The sequence below is a fragment of the Rhipicephalus microplus genome, unplaced genomic scaffold, assembly GCF_043290135.1.
Source record: "Rhipicephalus microplus isolate Deutch F79 unplaced genomic scaffold, USDA_Rmic scaffold_228, whole genome shotgun sequence".
Lineage (NCBI taxonomy): Eukaryota > Metazoa > Arthropoda > Arachnida > Ixodida > Ixodidae > Rhipicephalus > Rhipicephalus microplus.
In genome coordinates, this window is record NW_027464799.1 from 220,001 (window position 1) to 231,444 (window position 11,444).

Sequence of the window (11,444 nt, forward strand, 5' to 3'; positions counted from 1 at the left end):
GCCGGTTCTCCAAGCCGGACCCGTAGGTATCGTTGTGTGCTCGCTCTCATTGGCCCGCCTAACCAGAAAATGCCTGCGGTACACCCATTTGGATAAGAGTGCACGCAGATGCGGGCCTCGACGGCTACACATTTCCTCGGGCGGCCGCCTCCCGGCCTCCGTGGAGCGCGGGATGCACGGTCCCATCGACAAGCCTCTCCCGTTTTTACCGTGGCGTCGCGGTTCACCACGGCAGGCGGGTCGGTCTCCTCCGCATAAAAAGGGGGACCCCCGCTTTTTGTTCCACGAAATCGCACAAGCTTTTTTCGCATCCACGGTTTGCCACCGCACACCAAAATGCCGATCCGGCTGCCTACTTTAGCCAACAGGTGGAGCCAGGCGCGCCGTACTTGCGCGGCACTTCCCACGTCCACCGAAGTCGGTGCCAAGGACCACTTTCGGCGCCGGAGCCGCGTACGAGCCTACTCGAGGCGGAAGAACGAAGCCAGCAAGGGCCTGGCCGCAAGTGCGTTCAATTGTCGGGACGTCCAAGTCCCTCGTTCTTCCGTGCTTCCTCTTTCGGCAAGTCGTTGCGGCACCTTCCCAAAGCGCGCAGACCCGCTAATCGCGACGAGCGCGACGTGGCCGTGCCGCCTTTCCCTCGGCAGCAAGCAAAACGCCTGGCAACGTCGACGCTCCCCTAACCGCGATCTCGCACCGTGTTTCGTGTGGCGAATTCAAAAGCCGGCCGGCGCTGCTGCAACCATTACGGTCGGTACGCATACGCCGCGGAGGGCGGGACGGTCATCGGAGCGTGCGGTTCCTCCATCGAGTACTGCGCACCTCGGCCGTCGCATCGCCGTGCCATGACCGGCCGCGCGTCAACGCGAACCGGTGCCAGCGAGATCCCTCGCCTGCAAGAACCGACCGGCAGCCTCCGTCACCCGAGGACGCGGAGGCGCTTGCCGCGGACGGCGGGACGGTATGCACTGGTGCACAGCGGACCCGTCACATCGCCAGTTCCTTGACCGACCGCCGACGCTTGTGCCGTTCCTCTCGTACTTGGCAGTCGCCGCGCGATTGTCGGGTCTCGTTCTTGCACGCTCGAACGGTCGGGAGGGCACTCGGCTGGCGTTTCGGGAACGCGCAGCCTCGCCTTCTACCGACGTAACCACGACTCGCCGTTCGCGCTCCGCCGCTCCTGTTTACAGTACTAGGCGGTCCCGCAGCGGTCGGGTCGCGCATTTCGAGCGCTTCGAGCCACGGTGCAGTGGCGGGTCGAAAGCCGACCTATGAGTGCGTTGCGCCGTTTGTACCCGCGTCCGCCACCTGGCCGACCGTCCAAGGTCGCGGTGTTGGCGTCCGCTGGGCGCAACAATTTGTCACGGGGTGCCGCTCCACATTCAGGCAGCCCCGTGGGGAAAAGCCGACCCCGCGTCCAAACGGGGTCAGCGGCAGAAAGTGTCGGGCGCAGACGCAGCTGAGGCGCTCACCCTTCACAATCCGTTAATGATCCTTCCGCAGGTTCACCTACGGAAACCTTGTTACGACTTTTACTTCCTCTAAATGATCAAGTTTGGTCATCTTTCCAACAGACCGGCGCAACCGAAAGGCCGCGCCGGACATCGGTCCGAAGACCTCACTAAATCATTCAATCGGTAGTAGCGACGGGCGGTGTGTACAAAGGGCAGGGACGTAATCAACGCGAGCTTATGACTCGCGCTTACTGGGAATTCCTCGTTCAAGGGGAACAATTGCAAGCCCCTATCCCAATCACGAAAGAAGTTCCACGGGTTACCCAGTCTTTTCAGACAGGGATAAAGACACGCTGCTTCCTTCAGTGTAGCGCGCGTGCGGCCCCGGACATCTAAGGGCATCACAGACCTGTTATTGCTCTGTTTCGTGCGGCTAGGAGCCGCTTGTCCCTCTAAGAAGGTTGTAAGGTGCTGGGAACCCCGCACCTATTTAATAGGCTAGAGTCTCGTTCGTTATCGGAATTAACCAGACAAATCGCTCCACCAACTAAGAACGGCCATGCACCACCATCCACCGAATCAAGAAAGAGCTCTCAATCTGTCAATCCTCCCAGTGTCCGGGCCGGGTAAGTTTTCCCGTGTTGAGTCAAATTAAGCCGCAGGCTCCACTCCTGGTGGTGCCCTTCCGTCAATTCCTTTAAGTTTCAGCTTTGCAACCATACTTCCCCCGGAACCCAAATACTTTGGTTTCCCGGAAGCTGCCCGCCGAGTCATTTGAGTAACTCAGGCGGATCGCTGGTTGGCATCGTTTATGGTCAGAACTAGGGCGGTATCTGATCGCCTTCGAACCTCTGACTTTCGTTCTTGATCAATGAAAACATTCTTGGCAAATGCTTTCGCAGTAGTTCGTCTTGCGACGGTCCAAGAATTTCACCTCTAGCGCCGCAATACGAATGCCCCCGTCCGTCCCTCTTAATCATTACCTCGTATTCCAAAAACCAACAGAACAGAAACGAGGTCTTGTTCTATTATTCCATGCAAGTTTATTCAGGCGACTCGCCTGCGTTGAGCACTCTAATTTTTTCAAAGTAAAAGCACCGGCCATCTCGAGGCACACAATGAAGTGCACCAAGAAAGAACCGGCATGATGTTCAGTCCGAGCCGTCGCATCGGGTAGATGCACTACTCGTCTGGAACTGAGATCCAACTACGAGCTTTTTAACCGCAGCAGCTTTAGTATACGCTATTGGAGCTGGAATTACCGCGGCTGCTGGCACCAGACTTGCCCTCCAATTGATCCTCGTTAAAGGATTTAGAGTGTACTCATTTCAATTACGGGGCCTCAAAAGAGTCCCGTATTGTTATTTTTCGTCACTACCTCCCCGTGCCGGGAGTGGGTAATTTGCGCGCCTGCTGCCTTCCTTGGATGTGGTAGCCGTTTCTCAGGCTCCCTCTCCGGAATCGAACCCTGATTCTCCGTTACCCGTAACAACCATGGTAAGCAAGTAACCTACCATCGAAAGTTGATAAGGCAGACACTTGAAAGAAACGTCGCCGGCTCGTGGCCATGCGATCAGCACAAAGTTATCCAGAGTCACCACACAATACGGGCCGAAACCCGATCGATCTTGGTCTAATAAAAGCACCCGTTACCCAAAGGGCTCCAGGCTCACTGCATGTATTAGCTCTAGAATTGCCACAGTTATCCAAGTAGGAAGAAACGATCTAAGGAACCATAACTGATTTAATGAGCCATTCGCGGTTTCGCCTTATTTCGGCATGTACTTAGACATGCATGGCTTAATCTTTGAGACAAGCATATGATTACTGGCAGGATCAACCAGGTAATCGTTCGACTGCGCGTCCGTCCTCGCCTTCGGCGGGCCGGACGCAGTCTGTGTGCGGCGGAGGCCACCTTCAGGCGCCCCAACACGCTTATTTTGCACTCCGAGATGACGGCGTTCGAGCTCGCTACGGCACAACCTTCCCGAAAGACGAGTGGGAGCCGTGCGGCAAGAAGCACGTTCATGCTCGCTCTTTTTCGTTGCATCGACTCGGTCGCGCCGTGCGGGTTGCCCAAGCCCGCTGCACTGTCGGTGGACCGGCCGGAACTAGCAACGGAGCCGAGACTGCAAAGCCGCCAGACGACGGGTCACGCCCGCGTCTTCGGCGCTTTCGCATCTGAATCGCCCGAGGACGACACGGAACACACCTCGATATCGTGGTAAAACGGCACCGTCCGACAACCAGCCCCTAACGCATCAAGCGGATGAGGCTGCAGACGACTGCCGTGGATTCCCCTGGAGCAGACCCGAGGACACGCTTGACGAGGCCGAAGCCCGCCGCATATCAGACACCCGGTCGCTTTCGCGTACGCCGCTCACGAGAACCCCCACATAATAGCAGCGATAAGTACCCAGACCTCCTTGGGCACTAATACGAGCGTACTCGAGAAAATTTCACCGCGGGTGTGCCCCGAAACGTGTGGCACGTTGAGCGTGCCACAAGTCTACGTCGCTCTCAAACCCGCCGAGGTCGTAGAATTTGCGACCCTACTCACGAAATTCCCACCGAGGATACGGCCGCAAACGTACCGCACCTTGGGTAGGCCACGAGTTTGTGCAACACTACGCTGACGGCACAGCACCGAGGTCGTGCGCGCACGCACGGGAAAATTCCGCCGCGGTTTCTGCCGAAAACGTGAGGCACCACGACTCTCCGCAAGTTCGCGTCGACTGCGAAAGACCGAAGTCGTGAACGACGTGTCCGCTACTCGCCGCCGACACGCTGGACACCAAACGTACAACGACTCGACGGCGTCGTAGAGGCCCACGACGCGGTTTTCCTTAACGACGTCTCGGCGTGGCACCGACAGGTTAGAACGGCCGACCAACGTTCCCTGTCCGCCGTTCGGCTCAGTCGAAGGGCTCGGCGACTTCGGCAACGCTGCGAAGCCGCACGGTGACGCACGCCATGTCCCCATTTTTTTTTTTTTTTCTTTCTGCGTCTGCCGGGGTGCCCCTATAATAGCAGCGATAAGCACCCAGACCGCCGTGGGTCGCTCGCCCCGGCTGACGTGGTTTTTCGTACTCCTGCGGCGGTCGCCGTCAAGCACGTCCAAATACGCTACTTTCGTGGGCGCATTCACGCTCTTTCGCTTCGCCGGAGTGCCAGCACTCACTCTGCCAAAAACGGCGAACATCCGAGCGGCGGTTCCCACTTTTGCGTCGGCGTCGCAAACCCCGCCCCGGCAGACGAGGTTTGCCGTACTCGTGCGACGGTGGCCGGCGGGCACGTCGAAAGACGCCGATATCGTGCGCGAATTGGCGCACCTTGGCTTCACCGGAGTGCCGCCACTGACTCCTCCAAAAACGGCGAAGATCCGAGCGGCGCTTCCCACTTTCGCATCGGCGTCCCGAACTCCGCCCCGGCTGACGCGGTTTACCGTACTCGTGCGACGGTCGCCGGCGAGCACGTGGAAAGACGCCGATATCGTGCCCGAATCGGCTCCGTTCGGCTTCGCCGGAGTGCCAGCACTGGCTCGGCGAAAGACGACGAACATCCGAGCGACGGTTCTCACTATTGCGTACGCGTCGCAAACCCCGCCCCGGCAGACGCACTTTGCCGTACTCGTGCGACGGTCGCCGGCGAGCACGTAGAAAGACGCCGATATCGTGCCGGAATCGGCCCCGTTTGGCTTCGCCGGAGTGCCAGCACTCACTCGGCCACAAACGGCGAACATCCGAGCGGCGGTTCCCACTTAGCCGTCGGCGTCCCGAACTCCGCCCCGGCAGACGCGGTTGCCGAGCTCGTGCGACTAGCGACCGCGAAGCCGTCTCGCGACGCCGCTTTCGTGCGCGGCTCCCACTGCGACCTGGGTCACCCGAGGTCGACGAGCAAGAAAGAATGTCGAAAAAAAATTTTTTTTTTTTTTGCGTCTGCCGGGGTGCCCCTATAATAGCAGCGATAAGCACCCAGACCGCCATGGGTCGCTCGCCCCGGCTGACGTGGTTTTTCGTTTTCCTGCGGTGGTCGTCGTCAAGCACGTCCAAACACGCCACTTTCGTGGGCGCATTCGCGCTCTTTCGCTTCGCCGGAGTGCCAGCACTCACTCTGCCAAAAACGGCGAACATCCTAGTGGCGGTTCCCACTTTTGCGTCGGCGTCGCCAACCCCGCCCCGGCATACGCGGTTTGCCGTACTCGTGCGGCGGTGGCCGGCGGGCACGTCGAAAGACACCGATATCGTGCGCGAGTCGATGCTTCTTGGTCTCGCAGGAGGGCCGCCACTCACTCCTGCAAAAACGGCGAAGATCCGAGCGGCGCTTCCCACTTTTTCGTCGGCATCGCAAACCTCGCCCCGGCAGACGCGCTTTGCCGTACTCGTGCGACGGTCGCCGGCGAGCACGTCGAAATACGCCGATATCGTGCCCGAATCGGCCCCGTTTCGCTTCGCCGGAGTGCCAGCACTCACTCGGCCAAAAACGGCGAACATCCGAGCAGCGGTACCCACTTAGCCGTCGGCATCCCGAACTCCGCGCCGGCTGACGCGGTTGCCGAGCTCGTGCGACTAGCGACCGCGAACGCGTCTCGCGACGCCGCTTTCGTGCGCGGCTCCCATTGCGACCTGGGTTACCCGAGCTCGACCAGCAAAAAAGAAGGTCGAAAAAAAATTTTTTTTTCTGCGTCTGCCGGGGTGCCCCTATAATAGCAGCGATAAGCACCCAGACCGCCCGTGGGTCGCTCGCCCCGGCTGACGTGGTTTTTCGTACTCCTGCAGCGGTCGCCGTCAAGCACGTCCAAATACGCCACTTTCGTGGGCGCTTTCGCGCTCTTTCGCGTCGCCGGTGTGCCAGCACTCACTCTGCCAAAAACGGCGAACATCCTAGTGGCGGTTCCCACTTTTGCGTCGGCGTCGCCAACCCCGCCCCGGCATACGCGGTTTGCCGTACTCGTGCGGCGGTGGCCGGCGGGCACGTCGAAAGACACCGATATCGTGCGCGAGTCGATGCTTCTTGGTCTCGCAGGAGGGCCGCCACTCACTCCTGCAAAAACGGCGAAGATCCGAGCGGCGCTTCCCACTTTTTCGTCGGCATCGCAAACCTCGCCCCGGCAGACGCGCTTTGCCGTACTCGTGCGACGGTCGCCGGCGAGCACGTCGAAATACGCCGATATCGTGCCCGAATCGGCCCCGTTTCGCTTCGCCGGAGTGCCAGCACTCACTCGGCCAAAAACGGCGAACATCCGAGCAGCGGTACCCACTTAGCCGTCGGCATCCCGAACTCCGCGCCGGCTGACGCGGTTGCCGAGCTCGTGCGACTAGCGACCGCGAACGCGTCTCGCGACGCCGCTTTCGTGCGCGGCTCCCATTGCGACCTGGGTTACCCGAGCTCGACCAGCAAAAAAGAAGGTCGAAAAAAAATTTTTTTTTTCTGCGTCTGCCGGGGTGCCCCTATAATAGCAGCGATAAGCACCCAGACCGCCGTGGGTCGCTCGCCCCGGCTGACGTGGTTTTTCGTACTCCTGCAGCGGTCGCCGTCAAGCACGTCCAAATACGCCACTTTCGTGGGCGCTTTCGCGCTCTTTCGCGTCGCCGGTGTGCCAGCACTCACTCTGCCAAAAACGGCCAACATCCGAGCGGCGGTTCCCACTTTTGCGTCGGCGTCGTAAACCCCGCCCCGGCAGACGCGGTTTGCCCTACTCGTTCGACGGTCGCCGGCGAGCGCGTCGAAAGACGCCGATATCGTGCGCTAATTGGCGCTCCTTGGCTTCTCCGGAGTGCCGCCACTCACTCCTCCAAAAACGGCGAAGATCCGAGCGGCGTTCTCCACTTTCGCATCGGCGTCCCGAACTCCGCCCGGGCTGACGCGGTTTACCGTACTCGTGCGACGGTCGCCGCCGGGCACGTCGAAAGACGCCGATATCGTGCCGTAATCGGCCCCGTTTGGCTTCGCCCGAGTGCCAGCACTCACTCGGCCAAAAACGGCGAACATCCGAGCAGCGTTTCCCACTTTCGCATCGGCGTCCCGAAGCCCGCCCCGGCAGACGCGGTTTGCCCTACTCGAGCGACGGTCGCCGGCGATCACGTCGAAAGGCGCCGAATTCGTGCACGAATCGATGCTTCTTGGTCTCGCAGGAGGGCCGCCACTCACTCCTGCAAAAACGGCGAAGATCCGAGTTGCGCTTCCCACTTTTTCGTCGGCGTCCCGAACTACGCCCCGGCTGACGCGGTTTACCGTACTCGTGCGACGGTCGCCGGCGGGCACTTCAAAATACGCCGATTTCGTGGGCGCATTCACGCTGTTTCGCTTCCCCGGAGTGCCAACACTCACTCTGCCGAAAGCGGCGATCATCCGAGCGGCGGTTCCCACTTTTGCGTCGGCTTCGCAAACGGCGCCCCGGCAGACGCGCTCGTGCGACGTACTCGTGCGACGGTCGCCGGCGAGCACGTCGAAAGACGCCGATATCGTGCTCGAATCGACCCCGTTTCGCTTCGCCGGAGTGCTGCCAGTCACGGCGCAGAAAACGGCGAACAAGTGTTTTTTTTTTTTTTTCCTAGAATTTGTGTTATAGAAGGCACATTTGATATCGGACGATAATTTTCAACTTTATCACGCGCACCGATTTTCGTGTAGAGGTTTGCAAGTTTATGGGAATTTCTCCACTTGGAATAATGCGATTTAGTAGTACTACGAGAACTTCATGGATGTACTCAAGGGTACGGGGCAAGTCAGTTACGTCAACACCTGCAGATTTTTTACACTTCAAACTGAAAATTGTTGGTTGTGAGTCCTCGTGTGATATTAAAGGCCGATTCGCTAACACATAGAACAAAGAAAGAAAGGAAGAAAAAACGCCCGCGCTCGCTCAAGAAACCTGGGTTCGCAACAAGTGGCAACAACAAGCAACCGAGCGAGTGCGCCAAAACCCGTGGCGGCCGAACAAACGCGAAGTCCCAACCGCGTCAGCCGGGGCGGCACGGGACAGGAAAAATCACTTCAGCCGGGGCGGCGGGGCACCGAATAAACCTCGTCACCTCGTCGCAGGATAAAAGAGGAAACAAAAAGTCTAAACAGCGTCTGCTGGAGCGAATGCGTAATAAAACAACAACAACAACAAAAAAAAAACACCCGCGCTCAAGAAGTCTGCAATCCTCACAAAAGGCGACTGTGACCGAGCAGCGTCAGCCGGGGCCGTGCGGAAACGGAAAAACCGCGACTACCGGGGCGTCGAGGCACCGAAAAATCCTCTTCAGCCGCGGCGAAAAAAAAAACAAAAAGAAAGACGGAGGGGGGGGGGGGGAACCACGTCTGCCGGGGCGAAGGAAAAAAAAAAACGCGTCTGCCGGGGCGAGCCCGGGTGCGGCACCACCGGGAAAACTGTGGCAAACAGACATGGCGATCGAGTGAGTGGGCCGCCAGCCAGGCTCAGCCAAAAAGTGCAAAGTCCGAACTGCGTCAGCCGGGGCGGCAAAAACCGCGTCAGCCGGGGCGGCGCAAAAAACCGCGTCTGCCGGGGCGGCACGAAACCGCGTCAGCCGGGGCGGGGCGAAAACTGCGTCAGCCGGGGCGAAAAGAAAAAAAAAACGCGTCTGCCGGGGCAAGCCCGGGTGCGGCACCACCGGGAAAACTGTGGCAAACAGACATGGCGATCGAGTGAGTGGGCCGCCAGCCAGGCACAGCCGAAAAGTGCAAAGTCCGAACCGTGTCAGCCGGGGCGACGCAAAAACCGCGTCAGCCGGGGCGGCGCGAAAACCGCGTCAGCCGGGGCGGCACGAAACCGCGTCAGCCGGGGCGGCGCGAAAACTGCGTCAGCCGGGGCGGCGCGAAAACCTCGTCAGCCGGGGCGAGCGAAAAGGGGGGGGGGGGGGGAACCACGTCTGCCGGGGCGAAAGAAAAAAAAAACGCGTCTGCCGGGGCGAGCCCGGGTGCGGCACCACCGGGAAGACTGTGGCAAACAGACATGGCGATCGAGTGAGTGGGCCGCCAGCCAGGCTCAGCCCAAAAAGTGCCAAGTCCGAACTGCGTCAGCCGGGGCGGCAAAAACCGCGTCAGCCGGGGCGGCGCGAAAACCGCGTCTGCCGGGGCGGCGCGAAAACTGCGTCAGCCGGGGCGAGCCCGGGTGCGGCACCACCGGGAAAACTGTGGCTAACAGACATGGCGATCGAGTGAGTGGGCCACCAGCCAGGCTCAGCCAAAAAGTGCCAAGTCCGAACTGCGTCAGCCGGGGCGGCAAAAACCGCGTCAGCCGGGGCGGCGCAAAAAAACCGCGTCTGCCGGGGCGGCACGAAACCGCGTCAGCCGGGGCGGCGCGAAAACTGCGTCAGCCGGGGCGAAAGAAAAAAAAAACGCGTCTGCCGGGGCGAGCCCGGGTGCGGCACCACCGGGAAAACTGTGGCAAACAGACATGGCGATCGAGTGAGTGGGCCGCCAGCCAGGCACAGCCGAAAAGTGCTAAGTCCGAACTGCGTCTGCCGGGGCGGCACGAAACCGCGTCAGCCGGGGCGGCGCGAAAACCGCGTCTGCCGGGGCGGCACGAAACCGCGTCAGCCGGGGCGGCGCGAAAACTGCGTCAGCCGGGGCGAGCCCGGGTGCGGCACCACCGGGAAAACTGTGGCAAACAGACATGGCGATCGAGTGAGTGGGCCGCCAGCCAGGCACAGCCGAAAAGTGCTAAGTCCGAACTGCGTCTGCCGGGGCGGCACGAAACCGCGTCAGCCGGGGCGGCGCGAAAACCGCGTCTGCCGGGGCGGCACGAAACCGCGTCAGCCGGGGCGGCGCGAAAACTGCGTCAGCCGGGGCGAGCCCGGGTGCGGCACCACCGGGAAAACTGTGGCAAACAGACATGGCGATCGAGTGAGTGGGCCGCCAGCCAGGCACAGCCGAAAAGTGCTAAGTCCGAACTGCGTCAGCCGGGGCGGCAAAAACCGCGTCAGCCGGGGCGGCGCAAAAAACCGCGTCTGCCGGGGCGGCACGAAACCGCGTCAGCCGGGGCGGCGCGAAAACTGCGTCAGCCGGGGCGAAAGAAAAAAAAAAAACGCGTCTGCCGGGGCGAGCCCGGGTGCGGCACCACCGGGAAAACTGTGGCAAACAGACATGGCGATCGAGTGAGTGGGCCGCCAGCCAGGCACAGCCGAAAAGTGCTAAGTCCGAACTGCGTCTGCCGGGGCGGCACGAAACCGCGTCAGCCGGGGCGGCGCGAAAACCGCGTCTGCCGGGGCGGCACGAAACCGCGTCAGCCGGGGCGGCGCGAAAACTGCGTCAGCCGGGGCGAGCCCGGGTGCGGCACCACCGGGAAAACTGTGGCAAACAGACATGGCGATCGAGTGAGTGGGCCGCCAGCCAGGCACAGCCGAAAAGTGCAAAGTCCGAACTGCGTCTGCCGGGGCGGCACGAAACCGCGTCAGCCGGGGCGGCGCGAAAACCGCGTCTGCCGGGGCGGCACGAAACCGCGTCAGCCGGGGCGGCGCGAAAACTGCGTCAGCCGGGGCGAGCCCGGGTGCGGCACCACCGGGAAAACTGTGGCAAACAGACATGGCGATCGAGTGAGTGGGCCGCCAGCCAGGCACAGCCGAAAAGTGCAAAGTCCGAACCGTGTCAGCCGGGGCGACGCAAAAACCGCGTCAGCCGGGGCGGCGCGAAAACCGCGTCAGCCGGGGCGGCACGAAACCGCGTCAGCCGGGGCGGCGCGAAAACTGCGTCAGCCGGGGCGGCGCGAAAACCTCGTCAGCCGGGGCGAGCGAAAAGGGGGGGGGGGGGGAACCACGTCTGCCGGGGCGAAAGAAAAAAAAAACGCGTCTGCCGGGGCGAGCCCGGGTGCGGCACCACCGGGAAGACTGTGGCAAACAGACATGGCGATCGAGTGAGTGGGCCGCCAGCCAGGCTCAGCCCAAAAAGTGCCAAGTCCGAACTGCGTCAGCCGGGGCGGCAAAAACCGCGTCAGCCGGGGCGGCGCGAAAACCGCGTCTGCCGGGGCGGCGCGAAAACTGCGTC

The 11,444-nt window shown here is 61.3% G+C and overlaps 1 non-coding gene across 1 annotated transcript; it reads right to left on the minus strand.

Annotated features, from left to right (window-relative positions):
• Positions 1 to 1,486: 1,486 nt before the first annotated feature.
• On the minus strand, positions 1,487 to 3,301 carry LOC142792564 (small subunit ribosomal RNA). The gene has a single exon (XR_012891028.1). It is a non-coding gene; the product is annotated as a small subunit ribosomal RNA (ribosomal RNA).
• Between the last annotated feature and the right edge of the window lie 8,143 nt (positions 3,302 to 11,444).